At 45.0% G+C, this 17074-nt stretch overlaps 1 pseudogene; it reads right to left on the reverse strand.

Moving 5' to 3' along the window:
• LOC139228647 (zinc finger protein 585A-like) overlaps positions 1-17074 on the reverse strand; it is a 74924-nt pseudogene that overhangs the window by 12355 nt on the left and 45495 nt on the right.

The raw sequence follows: 17074 nt of genomic DNA on the forward strand, positions 1-17074 counted from the left end.
GTCATAGACTCAGCTCCACTTCCCTGCCCACTCACCATAACCCTTTACTCTCTTATTGCTCAAAAATCTGTCTATCTCCACCTTAAATATATTCAGTGACCCAGCTTCCACAGCTCTCTGGAGCAGAGAATTCCACAGAATTACAACCCTCAGAAGAAATTCCTCCTCATCTCAGTTTTAAATGGCCGGCCCCTTATTCTAAGACCATGCCCCCTAGTTCTAGTCGCCCCCATCAGTGGAAACATCCTCTCTGCATCCACCTCGTCAAGCCCCCTCACAATCATATACTTTTCGATGAGATCATTTCTCATTTTTCTGAATTCCAATGAGTAGAGGCCCAACCTACTCAACCTTTCCTCATAAGTCAACCTCCTCATCTTCGGAATCAACCTAGTGAACCTTCTCTGAACTGCCTCAAAAGCAAGTATATCCTTTCTTAAATATGGAAACCAAAACTGTACGCAGTATTCCAGGTGTGGCCTCACCAATACCCTGTATAACTGTAACAAGACTTCCCTGCATTCCCTTTCCAATTAAGGTCAATATTCCATTGGCCTTCCTGATCACTTCCTGTACCTGCATACTAACCTTTCGTGTTTCATGCACCAGGTCCCGCTGTACTGCAGCACTTTGCAGTTTTTCTCCATTTAAATAATGGCCCAGAAATTCCTTTCCTGGTCTTCCCGCGGGCAATTGCCTCCTCGCTGGAGAATTTTTACGAATCTACCTGGTGGTCTAGGAGGCGCCCTGGATTCCGGTGGGAAGGCCTTCTCTTCCCGCACTGCGAAGCGCCCTCCCGTCCGGAGGGTTCCCATGCGGAAGATGCAGTCACATGTGACTGCTCAGCCAATCAGGTAAGTATTTCACAGGTTCCCATTAATGGGAACAAAACCAAACACACAAAATAATAAAAAATAAAAAACAGACCACACATTTAAAATTAATTGAAATTAAAGTTATTATGTCTTATAAAAATAAAATATTTTCCCAATATTTTTTTAAAAAGGTTAAAAATAAACTTACCATAGTGGGGATGGTGTGTGTTGTGTTCCTAACACAGATGAGACTGCACACAGGGAGATTAAAATAACAGTGACCTCAGTCTTTATTAAGACAGTCCAGAGTAAGTAACAGGCCTTAGGGGCCGGCTTCTATACAGTGCACACAAGGGATGCTGGGATCCTTTAAATTCGGCACTGGTGAAACATGGCCCGTTGTCACTGACCAGTATGTCAGGCAGGCCGTGGGTGGCAAACATGGCCCTCAGGCTTTCAATGGTAGCGGTGGCGGTGCTTCCCGACATTATTTCACATTCAATCAATTTTGAAAAAGCATCCACCACCACCAGGAACAGTTTACCGAGAAACGGGCCCGCATGGTCGACATGGATCCTCGACCATGATCTGGAGGGCCAGGACCACAAACTTAGTGGTGCCTCTCTGGGCACATTGCTCAACTGAGCGCACACGCTGCATTGCCGTATACAGGACTCCAAGTCAGAGTCGTTAGCAGGTCACCACACATGGGATTTGGCTATTGCTTTCATCATTACTATACCCGGGTGTGTGCTGTGGAGATCCGAGATGAATGTCTCCCTGCCCTTTTTGGGTAGCACTAAGCGGTTACCCCACAACAGGCAATCTGCCTGAATGGACAGCTCGTCCTTTCGCCGCTGGAACGGCTTGATTAGCTCTTGCATTTCAACGGGGATGCTGGCCCAGCTCCCATGCAGTGCACAGTTTTTCTACTAGGGACAGCAGAGGATCTTGGCTGGTCCAAGTCCTAATCTGGCGGACGTGACAGGTGATTTATCATTTTCAAACACTTCCATGACCATCAACAAGTCTGCGGGCTGCGCCACCATCAACAAGTTTGCAGGCTGCGCCATTTCCACCCCCGTGGTGGGCAATGGTAGCCAACTGAGAGTATGGCGGATGGTATAGTTATACGCTGATGGCGCGAGTGCCCACCTTTGTATGCGGGCTGAGGCATTAGTATTTATCCCCTTGTTTTCAGCGAACAGGGATATGAGGGGCTTGTGATCGGTTTCCAGCTCAAATTTGAGGCCAAACAGGTACTGATGCATTTTCTTTACCCCGAACACACACGCTAATGCCTCTTTCTCAATCATGCTGAAGGCATGCTCCTGGAGGCATAGGCGACAGGTTGCAACTTCCCTGCAATGTTAGCTTGTTGTAATACACACCTGACTCCGTACGACGATGCATTACATGTTAGCACAAGTCTTTTACACGGGTTATACAATACAAGCAGTTTGTTGGAGCAGAAAATGTTTCTGGCTTTCTCAAAAGCAATTACTTGTTTTTTTTCCATACCCAGTTCTCACTTTTACGCAATAACGTATGTAGGGGCTCTAAGTGGGTGCTTAACCCTGGTAGGAAGTTACCAAAATAGTTGAGGAGTCCCAGGAATGACCGCAGCTCCGTGACGTTTGTGGCCTGGGCACATTCCTGATAGCCTCTGTCTTGGCGTCTGTGGGCCGAATGCCGTCCGCCGCGATTTTTCTCCCCAAACACTCCACTTCTGTTGCCATGAAGACGCATTTTGATCTCTTCAGCTGCAACCCCATGTGATCCAATCGCTGGAGGACCTCCTCCAGGTTTTATAGGTGCCCGATGCTGTCCTGACCCATGACCAATATGTCATCCTGAAAAACCACCATGCATGGTACCGACTTGAGTAGGCTCTCCATGTTTCTCTGGAAGATCGCTGCAGCCGACCGAATTCCAAATGGGCATCTGTTGTAGATGAACAGTCCCTTGTGCGTGTTGATGCAGGTGAGGCCCTTCGAAGACTCCTCCAGCTCCTGCGTCATGTAGGCTGAAGTCAGGTCGAGCTTGGTGAACGTCTTGCCTCCTGCCAGCGTCGCAAATAGGTCGATTGCCTTAGGTAGTGGGTATTGGGCCTGTGAGGTACCGCTCATGCCTTGTGGTGAATGGGTCGTGCCTCTGGGACCAAACTTCTCCCCGGAAAAGTTTCCGATGCCTGGCTCAAAAAGGGAAGGAAATTTGTTAAGAACCTGGGTACATGAAGGCTGATCGACATGTGATAGCGCTCGGATGTCATCCCAGTTCCAACAGATTTGGCCCAGCCAGCTCCTTCCAAGCAATGTGAGGCCATCGCCCGGGACAATCCAGAGTGGCAGTTCGTGCACCGTGACCTCGTAGGTGACCTTGACCATGGCGCTTCCCAGGACAGTGATAGGCTCTTTGGTATACGTTCTCAGTTTCGTGTGGATGGGGCTCAGGGCTGGTCTGAGTGCCTTGTTGCATCACAGTCTCTCAAACATCTTTTTACTCATGATGGATTGGCTCGTGCCAGTGTCCAGTTCCATGGCTACGGGTAAGCCATTCAATTTTATGTTTAGCATTAGAGGTGGACATTTCGTCGAAAATGTGTGCACCCCATGTACTTCAGCATCTGAGGCTCGAAATTGCTTTGATCCACCATGGACCGATCTTCCTCTGCCACATGGTGGTTAGCAGGTTTTGCAGAGCTTCCAGTTCATTTGCAAGCTCGTTGGAGGTGCCCCATTGTTCCACAGCTCTTGCAAACATACCCTTTGAAGCGGCATGAATAGGCTGAATGGAAGCCTCCACAACGCCAACAAGGTGTGAATTGCCTTGCATTCATCCTTTGTTGCGGACTCTGAGTCATCTGGGTCTCCTGAGGCCTGCTGGCAGTTGCAGACTCATGGTTTCTGCCCTGTACATTTCTGCTCGTAAACACAGTTCCAGTTAATTTATGAACATTGCTAGCACTTTTGTGCTGAGAGATTTGTTTGGTGTTATCATTGGTGGACATAAACGCCTATGCTATCGCAATGGCTTTACTGAGGGTTGGTGTCTCTACAGTCAAAAATTTTCGGAGGATCGTCTCGTGGCCAATGCCCAGAACAAAAAAGTCTCTGAGCATTTGCTCCAGGTAACCATCAAACTCGCATTGCCCTGCAAGTCGCCTTAGCTCAGCGACGTAGCTCGCCACTTCCTGACCTTCAGATCGCTGGTACTTATAGAACAGATACCTCGCCATCAGCACGCTCTCCCTCGGGTTAAGATGCTCCCGAACCAGTGTACACAGCTCCTCATACGACTTATCTGTGGGTTTCATCGGAGCCAGAAGATTCTTCATGAGGCTTTAGGTCGATGCCCCGCAGACCGTGACAAGGCTCCTTTCTGCAGCGCTTCATTCTCCGTCCAGCTCGTTGGCTACAAAGTACTGGTCTAGCCGTTCGACATTGGCTTCCCAGTCCTCACTTTCCAAGAACTTCTCCAGGATGCCCACAGTTTGCTGCACTTTGCGATGGATTCGTATACTTGTCGCCAGTTATTGTGTTCCTAACACAGATGAGACTGCACACAGGGAGGTTAAAGTAACAGTGACCTCAGTCTTTATTAAGACACTCCAGAGTGAGGAACAGGCCTTAGGCGCCAGCTTATATACAGAGCTTATAGCCAGCATCCCTTGGGACTTCAGAAGATGCACTCCCTGGTGGCGGAACATGGGAATGCATGCTTTACAGATACACAACAGTTTGTGTTTATAATTTAATTTTATTGTGTCTTTGTATGTTTTAAAACACTTGTGCCTGTAAAAGTAGGCTATGCGCCTGCTTTTATCAGGCGCAAGATATTTGAGGACATTTACCGGGCAAGATATGCGTAAATTTCGCAATCTTGCCCAAGAAATGTCTTCGCTCCTGAGATGTCTACGATAGCTTGACAGATCGGAAAAGCCAGTTTTCAGCACGTGTGCATTGCGCGCTGAAAACCGGCTTTTCTGATGCCTTCCCGGTTGCGTAGACACTCCGTATGGGACAGGGACATCGTAATTTCTACCCCAATAACTTGCTCTTCGATTTTTTTTCTGCCAAAGTGCATAACCTCATACTTTCCAACATTATACTCCATCTGCCAAAGTTTTGCCCACTCACTTAGGCTGTCGATGTCCTTTTGCAGGTTTTTTTTGTTCTCACACATTGCTTTTCCTCCCATCTTTGTATCATCAGAAAACTTGGCTACATTACACTCGTTCCCTTCATCCAAGTCATTAATATAAATTGTAAATAGTTGGGGTCCCAGCACTGATCCCTGCGGCACCCCACTAGTTACTGATTGCCAACCTGAGAATGAACTATTTATCCCGACACTCTGTTTTCTGTTAGTTAGCCAAGCCTGTATCCATGCTAATCTATTACCCCCAACCCTGTGAACTTTTATCTTGTGCAGTAACCTTTTATTGGCACCTTGTCAAATGCCTTCTGGAAGTCCAAATACACCACATTCACTGGTTCCCCTTTATCCACCTTGTTCATAGAAAATAGGTGCAGAGGTAGGCCATTCGGCCCTTCGAGCCTGCACCACCATTCAATATGATCATGGCTGATCAGGCAACTTCAGTACTCCATTCCTGCTTTCTCTCCATAGCCCTTGATCCCTTTAGCCGTAAGGGCCACATCTAACTCCCTTTTGAATACATCGAACAAACTGGCCTCAACAACTTTCTGTGGTAGAGAATTCCACAGGTTCACAATTCTCTGTGAAGAAGTTTCTCATCTCGGTTCTAAATGGCTTACCCCTTATCCTTAGACTGTGACCCCTGGTTCTGGACTTCCCCAACATCGGGAACATTCTTCCTGCATCTAACCTGTCCAATCCTGTCAGAATGTTGTGTTTCTATGAGATCCCCTCCCATTCTTCTAAATTCCAGTGAATATTAGCCTAGTCATTTCAGTCTGTCTTCATATATCAGTCCTGGCATCCCGGGAATCAGTCCTGTGAACCCTCGCTGCACTCCCTCAATATCAAGAATGTCCTTCCTCAGATTAGGAGACCGAAACTGCACACAATATTCAAGGTGGCGTCTCATCAAGGCCCTGTACAATTGCAGTAAGACCTCCCTGCTCCTATACTCAAATCCTCTCGCTATGAAAGCCAACATGCCATTTTCCTTCTTCACCGCCTGCTGTATTTGCATGCCAACTTTCAATGACTGATGTACCATGACACCTTCGTCTCGTTGCACCTCCCCTTTTACTAATCTGTCACCATTCAGATAATATTCTGCCTTACTGTTTTTGCCACCAAAGTGGATAACCTCACATTTATCTACATTGAACTACATCTGCCATACATTTGCCCACTCACCTAACCTGTCCAAGTCACCCTGCAGCCTCTTAGCATCCTCCTCACAGCTCACATTGCCACCCAGCTTAGTGTCATCTGCAAACTTGGAGATATTACATTCAATTCCTTCGTCTAAATCATTAATGTATATTGTAAATAGCTGGGGTCCCAGCACTGAACCTTGCAGTACCCCACTAGTCACTGCCTGCCATTCTGAAAAGGACCAGCTTATTCCTACTCTTTTGTTCCTGTCTGCCAACCAGTTCTCTATCCACGTCAATACCTTATCCCCAATACCATGTGCTTTAATTTTGCACACTAATCTCTTGTGTGGGACCTTGTCAAAAACCTTTTGAAAGTCCAAATACACCACATCCATGGTTCTCCCTTGTCCTCTCTACTTGTTACACCCTCAATAAATTCTAGAAGGTTTGTCAAGCATGATTTCCCTTTCATAAATCCATGCTGACTTGGACCGATCCTGTCACTACTTTCCAAATGCACTGCTTTATATCTTTAATAATTGATTCCAACATTTTCCCCACAACTGATGTCAGGCTAACCAGTCTATAATTCCCTGTTTTCTCTCTCTTTTAAAAAGTGGGGTTACATTAGCTACCCACCAATCCATAGGAACTGATCCACAGTCTATAGAATGTTGGAAAATGAGCACTAATGCATCCACTATTTCTAGTGCCACTTCCTTAAGTACTCTGGGATGCAGACTATCAGGCCCTGGGGATTTATCAGCCTTCAATCCCATCAATTTCCTTAACACAATTTCCTGACTAATAAGGATTTCCTTCAGTTCTTCTTTCTCGCTAGACCCTCAGTCCCCTAGTATTTCCAGAAGGTTATTTGTGTCTTTCTTAGTGAAGACAGAACCAAAGTATTTGTTCAATTGGTCTGCCATTTCTTTGTTCCCCATTATAAATTCACCTGATTCTGACTGCAAGGGACCTTCATTTGTCTTCACTAATCTTTTTCCCTTCACATATCTATAGACGCTTTTGCAGTCAGTTTTTATGTTCCCTGCAAACTTACTCTCATACTCTATTTTTCCTCTCCTAATTAGACCCTTTGTCCTCCTCTGCTGAATTCTAAATTTCTCCAAGTCCTCAAGTTTGTTGCTTTTTCTGGCCAATTTATATGCCTCTTCCTTGGTTTTAACATTATCCCTAATTTCCCTTGTTAGCCATGGTTGAGTGATTTCCCCATTTTATTTTTACGACAGACAGGGCTGTACAATTGTTGAAGTTCATCCATGTCATCTTTAAATGTCTGCCATTGCCTTTCCACCGTCAACCCTTTAAGTATCATTCGCCAGTCTATCCTAGCCAATTCACGTCTCATACCATCGAAGTTACCTTTCTTTAAGTTCAGGACCTTAGTCTCTGAATTAATTGTGTCACTCTCCATCTTAATGAAGAATTCTACCATATTATGGTCACTATTCCCCAAGGGGCCTCGCACAACAAGATTGCTAATTAATCCTCTCTCATTACACAACACCCAGTCTAGGATAGCCAGCTCTCTAGTTGGTTCCTCGACGTATTGGTCTAGAAAACCATCCCTTATACACTCCAGGAAATTCTCCTCCCACCATATTGCGACTAGTTTGGTTAGCCCAATCTACATGTAGATTAAAGTTACCCATGATAATTGTTGTACCTTTATTGCACGCATCCCTAATTTCCTGTTTGATGCCATCCCCAACATCACTACTACTGTTTGGTGGTCTGTACATAACTCCCAGTAGAGTTTTCTGCCCTTTGGTGTTTCGCAGCTCTACCCATACAGATTCCACATCATGCAAGCTAATGTCCTTCCTTACTATTGCGTTAATCCCCTCTTTAACCAGCATCGCTACCCCACCTCCTTTTCCTTTCTGTCTATCCTTCCTGAATATTGAATACCCCTGGATGTTGAGTTCCCAGCCTTGGTCACCCTGGAGCCATGTCTCCGTAATCTCAATTACATCATATCGGTTAACAGCTATTTGTGCAGTTAATTCATCCACCTTATTATGAATACTCCTCGCATTGAGACACAGAGCCTTCAGGCATGTATTTTTAACACTCTTTGTTCTTTTAGAATTATGTTGTACTGTGGCCCTTTTTGATTTTTGCCTTTGATTTCTCTGCCCTCCACTTTTCCTTATCTCGTTTCTACCTTTTGCTTCTGCCCCCATTTTACTTCCCTCTGTCTCCCTGCATAGATTCCCATCCTCCTGCCATATTAGTTAAAACCCTCACCAACAGCACTAGCAAAGACTCATGTTACATCCTCAAAGAATTCCAGCAAATTTGACAAACATGACTTCCCCTTCATAAATCCATGCTGACTCTGCCTGACTGTATTATGCTTTTCCAAATGTCCTGCTACTGCTTCTTTAACAATGGACTCTCAACATTTTCCCAATCACAGATGTTAGGCTAACTGGTCTAGATTTTCCTACTTTACATTTGCAGTTTTCCAATCTGCTGGGTCCTCCCCAGAATCCAGGGAATTTTGGTAAATTACAACCAATGTATCCATTATCCCTGCCGCTACTTCTCTTAAGACCCTAGGATGCAAGCCATCAGGTCCAGGGGATTTATCCACCTTTAGTCCCATTATCTTACTGAGTACCATCTCCTTAGTTCTTCCACCCCCCCCCGGACCCTTGACCATCTACTGTTGGGATATTTTTAGTGTCCTCCACCATAAAGACTGATACAAAATGTTTGTTCAGTTTCCCCATCACTAATTGCCCGGTCTCATCCCCTAAGGGACCAACATTTACTTTAGCCACTCTTTTTTCCTTTTTATATACCTGTAAAATCTCTTGGTATTTGTTTTTATATTTCGTGCTAGTTTACCTGTAGAGACCATCTTCCCTTTTTTAGTCATTCTTTGCTGGCTTTTAAAAGCTTCCCAATCTTCTGTCCTCCCACTAGTTTTGGCCAGTTTGTATGCCCTTGTTTTTAATTGAATACCATCCTTTATTTCTTTAGTTAGCCACGAATGGCTATCTTTTACACCCTTTCCTCCTCACTGGAATATATTTTTCTTGAGAGTTATGAAATTTCTCCTTAAATGTATGCCACTGTTCATCAACCGTCCTACACTTTAATCTATTTTCCCAGTCCACTTTAGCCAACTCTGCCCTCGTACCTTTGTCATCTCCTTTATTTAAGCTTTGTACGCATGTGAAATAACCTCTTATGTGGCACTTTGTCAAATGCCTTCTGGAAGTCAAAATTCACCACATCCACTGATTCCCTCTTATCCTCCGTGCTCGTTACATCCTCAAAAAACTCCAGCAAATTTGTCAAACATGATTTCCCTTTCATAAAACCATGCTGACACTGCTTGATTGAATTATGTCCTGCTACTGCTTCCTTAATAATGGACTCCAGCATTTTCCCAATGACAGATGTTATGCTAACTGGTCTATAGTTTCCTGCTTTTTTGTCTGCCTCCTTTTTTTAAATAGGGGCATTACATTTGTGGTTTTCCAATCCACTGGGACCGCCCTAGAATCCAGGGAATTTTGGTAGATTTGGCAAATCGTCCAATCTGGAGAGACACAAGGACACCCGCACCACGGAGAAACTGTGGCAATGTGGGAACTGATTCAAATCCCCTTCCCAGCTGGAAACTCAGCACTCCAGTCACACTGGGGAGAGGTCGTTCTCCTGCACCAAGTGTGGGAAACATAGAAAATAGGTGTAGGAGTAGGCCATTCGGCCCTTCGAGCCTGCACCACCATTCAATAAGATTATGGCTGATCATTCCCTCAGTACCCCTTTCCTGCTTTCTCTCCATACCCCTTGATCCCCTTAGCCGTAACGGCCATATCTAACTCCCTCTTGAATATATCCAATGAACTGGCATCAACTCTCTGCGGCAGGGAATTCTACAGGTTAACAACTCTGAGTGAAGAAGTTTCTCCTCATCTCAGTCCTAAACGGCCTACCCTTTATCCTAAGACTGTGTCCCCTGGTTCTGGACTTCCCCAACATCAGGAACATTCTACCCGCATCTAACCTGTTCCGTCCCGTCAGAATCTTATATGTTTCTATGAGATCCCCTCTCATCATTCTAACCTCCAGTGAATACAGGCCCAGTTGATCCAGTCTCCTCATATGTCAGTCCTGCCATCCCAGAAATCAGTCTGGTGAACCTTCGCTGCACTCCCTCAATAGCAAGAACGTCCTTCCTCAGATTAGGAGACCAAAACTGAACACAATATTCCAGGTGAGGCTTCACCAAGGCCCTGTACAACTGCAGTAAGACCTCCCTGCTCCTATACTCAAATCCCCTAGCTATGAAGGCCAACATACCATTTGCCTTCTTCACCGCCTGCTGTACCTGCATGCCAACTTTCAATGACTGATGAACTATGACACTGAGGTCTTGTTACAACTCCCCTTTCTGCCGCCATTCAGATAATATTCTGTCTTTGCGTTTTTGCCCCCAAAGTGAATAACCTCACTTTTATCCACATTATACTGCATCTGCCATGCATTTGCCCACTCACCTAACCTGTCCAAGTCACCCTGCAGCCTCCTAGCATCCCCCTCACAGCTCACACTGCCACCCAGTTTCGTGTCATCTGCAAACTTGGAGATATTACACTCAATTCCTTCATCCAAATCATTGATGTATATTATAAAGAGCTGGGGTCCCAGCACTGAGCCCTGCGGCACTCCAGTAGTCACTGCCTGCTATTCTGAAAAGGACCCGTTTATCCCTACTCTCTGCTTCCTGTCTGTCAACCAGTTCTCTATCCACGTCAGTATATTACCCCCAATACCATGTGCTTTGATTTTGCATACCAATCTCTTATGTGGGACCTTGTCAAAAGCCTTTTGAAAGTCCAAATACACCACATCCACTGGTTCTCCCTTGTCCACTCTACTAGTTACATTCTCAAAAAATTCCAGAAGATTTGTCAAGCATGATTTCCCTATCATAAATCCATGCTGACTTGTACCGATTCTGTCACTGCTTTCCAAATGCGCTGCTATTTCATCTTTAATAATTGATTTCAACATTTTCCCCACTACTGATGTCAGGCTACAATTACCCGCTTTCTCTCTCCCTCCCTTTTTAAAAAGGTGTTACATTAGCTACCCTCCAGTCTATAGGAACTGATCCAGAGTCAATAGACTGTTGGAAAATGATCACCAGTGCATCCACTATTTCTAGGGCCACTTCCCCGAGTACTCTGGGATGCAGACTATCAAGCCCCGGGGATTTATCAGCCTTCAACCCCATCAATTTCCCACCTAATAAGGATATCCTTCAGTTCCTCCTTCTCACTAGACCCTCGGTGCCCTAGTGCTTCCGGAAGGTTATTTTTATCTTCCTTCGTGAAGACAGAACCAAAGTATTTGTTCAATTGGTCTGTCTTTTCTTTGTTCCCCATTATAAATTCACCTGAATCTGACTGCAAGGGACCTACGATTCACTCAGTCATCCACCCTGTAGGCACACCAGAGTTCACACTGGGGAAGAGACTTTTTAAATGCTGACTGTGGGAACACAAGGGATCTGCTGACTCACCAGCGAGTTCACACTGGAGAGAGGCCGTTCACCTGCTTTGAGTATGGGATGGGAATCACTCGGTCATCCCACCTGTTGACACACCAGCGAGTTCAAATGGGATTGCAGGGGTTGGATTCTGCTGTTAGTGCTGCTGCTAATCACATCCAGAAGGAAAGAATTGCATTTATATAGCGCCTGTGGCCTCATGCGTCCCAAAGTGCTTTACAGCAAATGAAGTACTTTTGAAGTCTCCTCACTGTTGTAATGTAGGAAACACAGCAGCCAATTTGCACACCGCAAGCTCCCACAAAGAAGAATGTGATAATGACCCGATAATTTGAACCATGTTCATTCTGGCAGTGTGGTTTGTTTCTGATGTTAGTGGCTCGAATAACTGGGCTGGAGTTAAATTTTCTGCATATGTGTCAATAAATCAACTGTGTCTCAAACAGAATGTGTCGATTCCTTGGGCCTCGACGTCTTCCACGTCAGAAGCAACTGCTTCTTCCTGACTCGCATCCGTCGATATTGCTAATACGGCACCTTGGGGTGCAGTGCCGTATCCCGAACCATCATCTGCCGCATTGCCGCAACCATCTTCTGTATGTCCTCAGAGATTTGCGCAGATAGTGCGTCAATGTTGCCAGCCAACCCACCAATCGCTTGGAGGAGCTCTCGACTAATGTCTACGCTCGCCCTCGACAGACACTATGTCCCTGGTTTACATCTGCCTGTCGCTGCGCTTGCCTCCCTCGCCGACACAACCTCCGTGGGGTCGGCGTAGGCACTGGGCCATTCGGGGTGCCCTGCTGCAAGCCGCTTGGCCCTTCCACTTCATCCGTATGACATGGCCGAAGGTACTCCAGACCCTTCAGTTGATGCCTCAACCGACGCGGAGCAGCACAGTTGAGGCTCATCATCCTCCTCAGTTGTATTTTCCCCCATGGTCAGCAAGACCTCTAGCAAGTGGGGTGATGCTCCAGGTTCCAATGTTGCGCCTGGGGAGCTGGAAAACATAATTGAGGTTAGTAGAAGAGAAGGGGAAGCATGAGAATGCTTACGCTGTGCAGGCATATGTACGAGGAACAACTATTGCAATAAATATGAATGAGAGATGTTACATATAATTAACGAGAGAGTACAGAAGCTGCATGTATAACATTACATCATTCATACTATAATCAAATAGCATTAAATCACTTTAAATTACCACTGGTTTACACATTGTTCACATGGCGCAACAACAGGATTTGCACCACCACAGGTGGCAGAACGATTATGCACCCCTACAAGGGCTGAGGTACGCTCCTCCAAGTCGGTTAACTGAAAAAGATCTGCAGGCCCTCCTCTGGTCTGCTTGCGCTCCGCCTGATTCTTAGATATCTTCTGCAAACGTGACAAGAGCATGTCATAAGCTAATTACCTAGATACTATTATGGAATCACACAGATATTGCAATCCACAATTAGTCATTGCATATGCTATTCATCGTTAATGTTATATGCTAATACGGTCTGTATGCAATTGATGCATGGTTATAACATCTACGTTCAGAGAAGAAATTTAATAAGATCGTGGTTAGGAACCAATGCCTGACACCAAACCCCTCGTGTACAATCCCCAGAAAAGGCCCCATCCACGGGCCGTGCCATTCGTCACCTGATGGGATGGAGACAGGTTACTGCAATCGATGGAGGTCCCCAAGACAGGGGGGGGGGCGGGGGGGAAATCAGGATCACTGGTGAGCTCGGCAATGACAGGGCCATGAGGAGAGGGGGCACCGTGTCCCTGGGCTGTGCTCAGAGACCTCTGTGTGGCCAGAGTTAATGTCCCAGGACAGACAATGAGCCAGGTCAACTCTTCCCCCAGTCCAGGCTGGGTCACTGTGTGACTGACAGCAGCCAGAGAGACTTACAGTTTGGGCAAAGCTGAGCGGCCCCCTTAGTGCTCAGTCATCCATCAACCTAACCAAAAGGTGATGGTGTCCAAGTTAAAGAATTGTTCACAGCACACAAGCAGCGATATAATTTAATAATTCTCCTTGTCTAAAGTGGGAGAAATGCCGAGCTTAATTGCAATCTGGCAGATTTAGATTTTAATTAATGAGTCAGTGCATCTTTACAATTATAAATTTAATCATTTAATACTTACTCTTGCAGATGCTACCAGACTGTTCCAGCGCTTGCGGCACAGGTTTGGCTCTCTCACGTCGTGGGCTGCCGAAGTTACCACTTCGGCGATGTCTGCCCATATTCACAGGTATATCCAGGGTGGGGGGGGGGGTTTCCCACACAGGATAATTGGCCCCACCGATTCTCCACCTTGCAGACAAGAGCTTTGTTGGCTTCATTAGAAAAGGCTTTTGCCCTCCTTCTCCCTGCAACCTCCGCAACATGACTCTCTCCCAACTTCTCGTGTTCCATCTCCATTGTCTCGACACAACCTTCCTTCTCTCTCCCCCTCCAGTTGTCTTCCGAGCATGCGCAGATGACCCCTGACCTCCTGAATTGCGGGAAAAGTTAATTAACTGATTTTTTTTAAATCAGCATGCGCAGAACGGCCATTGCTATGGCCTTGCACAACTGAATACATCGATATCACCCATTTCACATCGCTACGACTATCGCTCAAATTAAAAAGGCAAAACCAGCGGTTTTTAAAATGGGCGATATTCCGGCGATCCTGAAAAATAAAACAACTACTAATGCCTTAAATATCGCCCAGCGATAATAATGGAAGGTCTAGCCCCTTGATTTCTCCAAGATAAGAGATGACTAATTGACATCCTGTTACCGACTGCTCCATTTTTGGACCTTTTCTCCTTTCTCACTCTAGATTATTTCAGTTCTCATACCTTTGGTAACTCTCGTTGACAAGTCCCAGCTCTCCATACCTTCCAGAGTGCCTCTGTTGCGTTGGCAGCCAGTGATCACTAAACACAAAACCCAGACTGTTCACTTTCAGCTACAGGGCTTAGCGTGTGCCCCACAGCATCTCTCTCACCTTAGATGTGTGAATAGAGCATCATGCCTGCAAACCTGGTTTCAGTTTAAATTTACTCAGAAAATATATTTAACAAAAGATGATCAAGTAAATACATCACACTCCATTAATCCAGCTCTATATTCACAGGAGGAAACATAAATAGGAACAGGAGTAGGCCATTTGGTCTCTCGAGCCTGCTCCGCCATTCAATAAGATTATGGCTAATCTGATCTTGGGCTCAGCTCCACTTCCCTGCCCACTCCCCATAACCCTTTACTCCCTTATTGCTCAAAAATCTGTCTATCTCCACCTTAAATATATTCAATGACCCTGCTTCCACAGCTCTCTGGGGCAGAGAATTCCACAGATTTACAACCCTCAAGAAATTTCTCATCAGTTTTGAATGGGTGACCAATTATTCTGAAACTATGCCCCCTAGTTCTAGATTTCCCTATGAGGGGAAACCTCCTCTCTGCATCTACCTTGCTGAGCCCCCTCAGTATCTTATATGTTTCAATAAGATCACCTCTCATTCTTCTCAACTCCAATGAATATAGGCCCAACCTACTCTGTTGATACGAAGTCTTTTCCCTTAATCTGTCTCAGCGAATACACTGATTCGAACACTTTAAAGTTTAGTTCAGACTAACTTTATTCAGGCTTCATCGATGAGGGGTCTTGCTCTGATAAAGGCACTGACTCCATGAGTCTGTCGAATCCATCAGAGCAAGCAAAAATAATTACAAAATCAATACATTTATACAGTTTGTGAATGGTACCACCCCTTTTCATTGTCCTATCACATCAGCTACTGTGGCATAGATACAAGCTAAATTAGTCATTTACACAGTTAATTAAGCAATGCCCCTAATCATGAGAGAAGATTAAGTCATCTCCAGCTTATCTTTGTTTTGCAGGCAAGGAAGACACAGTTCTGCTTCACTGGGTATTCCCACAGTTTAGCTCCTATAGCTGTTGCTACATTCCCATGATCAGATGGTTCCTCAAGATTGTTTAACAAAGACAAGTCACTCATTGTTTTCCCCTACAGTGAGATCTAAAGAGTCAGCAACAACCATGAGCGGCCATTTTAGAAAGAGTTAATACATTTGAAATTAGTACGGATAATACATATAAAGTTGGTAGCTACAGTGATACAGATTCTCAACTCAACCTTTTTTCATAAGTCAACCCCTTCATCTCAGGAATCAATCTTCTCTGAACTGCCTCCAATGCAAATATATCCCTCCTCAAATGGAGACCAAAACTGTATGCAGTACTCTAGGTGTGGCCTCACCAATACCCTGTACAGCTGTAGCAGGACTTCCGTTTTTATACTCCATCCTCCTTACAATAAAGACCAACATTCCATTTGCCTTCCTGATTACTTGCTGTACCTGCATGCTAACTTTTTGTGTTTCATGCGCAAGGACCCCCAGGTCCCTCTGTACTGCAGCATTTTGTAATTTCTCTCCATTTAAATAATAATTTGCTTTTTAATTTTTTCTGCCAAAATGCCTAACCTCACACTTTCCCACATTATACTCCATCTGCTAAATGTTTGCCTACTCACTTAGCCTATCTATATCCCTTTGCAGATTTGTTGTGTACTCCTCACAACTTACTTTCCCACCAATCTTTGTATCAGCAGCAAACTTGGCTGCATTACACTCGATCCCTTCATCCAAATCAATTAATATAGATTTTAAATAGTTGAGGCCCCAGCACCGATCATTGTGGCACCTCACTAGTTACTGTTTGCCAACTGGAAAATGACCCATTTATCCCAACTTTTTGTTTTCTGTTAGTTAGCCAATCCTCTGTCCATGCTAATATATTACCCCCAACCCCATGAACTTTTACCTTGTGCAGTAACCTTTTATGTGGCACCTTATCAAATGCTTTTTGGAAATCCAAATACACCACATCCACTGGTTCCCCCTTGTCCACCCTGCTCATTACATCCTCAAAGAACTCCAGCAAATTTACAAATTTGTTATCTAACTCAAGTGGACAGAATAAAGACAGCTCCTAACTCCTTGAACCCATTATAAGAACTTATTAGCAGTAGGTGGCCATATGGCCCCTCGAGCCTCCTCCAACATTCAATAAAATCATGGCTGATCTTCGACCTCAGCTCTACTTTCCCACCCAATCCCCATATCTCTCAATTCTCTTAGAATCCAAAAATCTATCTATCTTTGTCTTGAACGTGTTTGTGTGACAGTCCTGAGTCTACCATTTAAGTCAGGTTCAGCTCAATTAAAAATAAATTGGTTAAAGTCTACACTAAAATAGCAGACGGAGGAATTCACAGGAGCCTGTTAACTGCTGGTATAATTATACAGATATTTGATCTCCAACGAAGGAACTGCAGCGTGTTTCCAGGAATTCCCTGTTTTATTGAT

Source organism: Pristiophorus japonicus, chromosome 2 (genome assembly GCF_044704955.1).
Source record: "Pristiophorus japonicus isolate sPriJap1 chromosome 2, sPriJap1.hap1, whole genome shotgun sequence".
Taxonomy (NCBI): Eukaryota; Metazoa; Chordata; class Chondrichthyes; family Pristiophoridae; genus Pristiophorus; species Pristiophorus japonicus.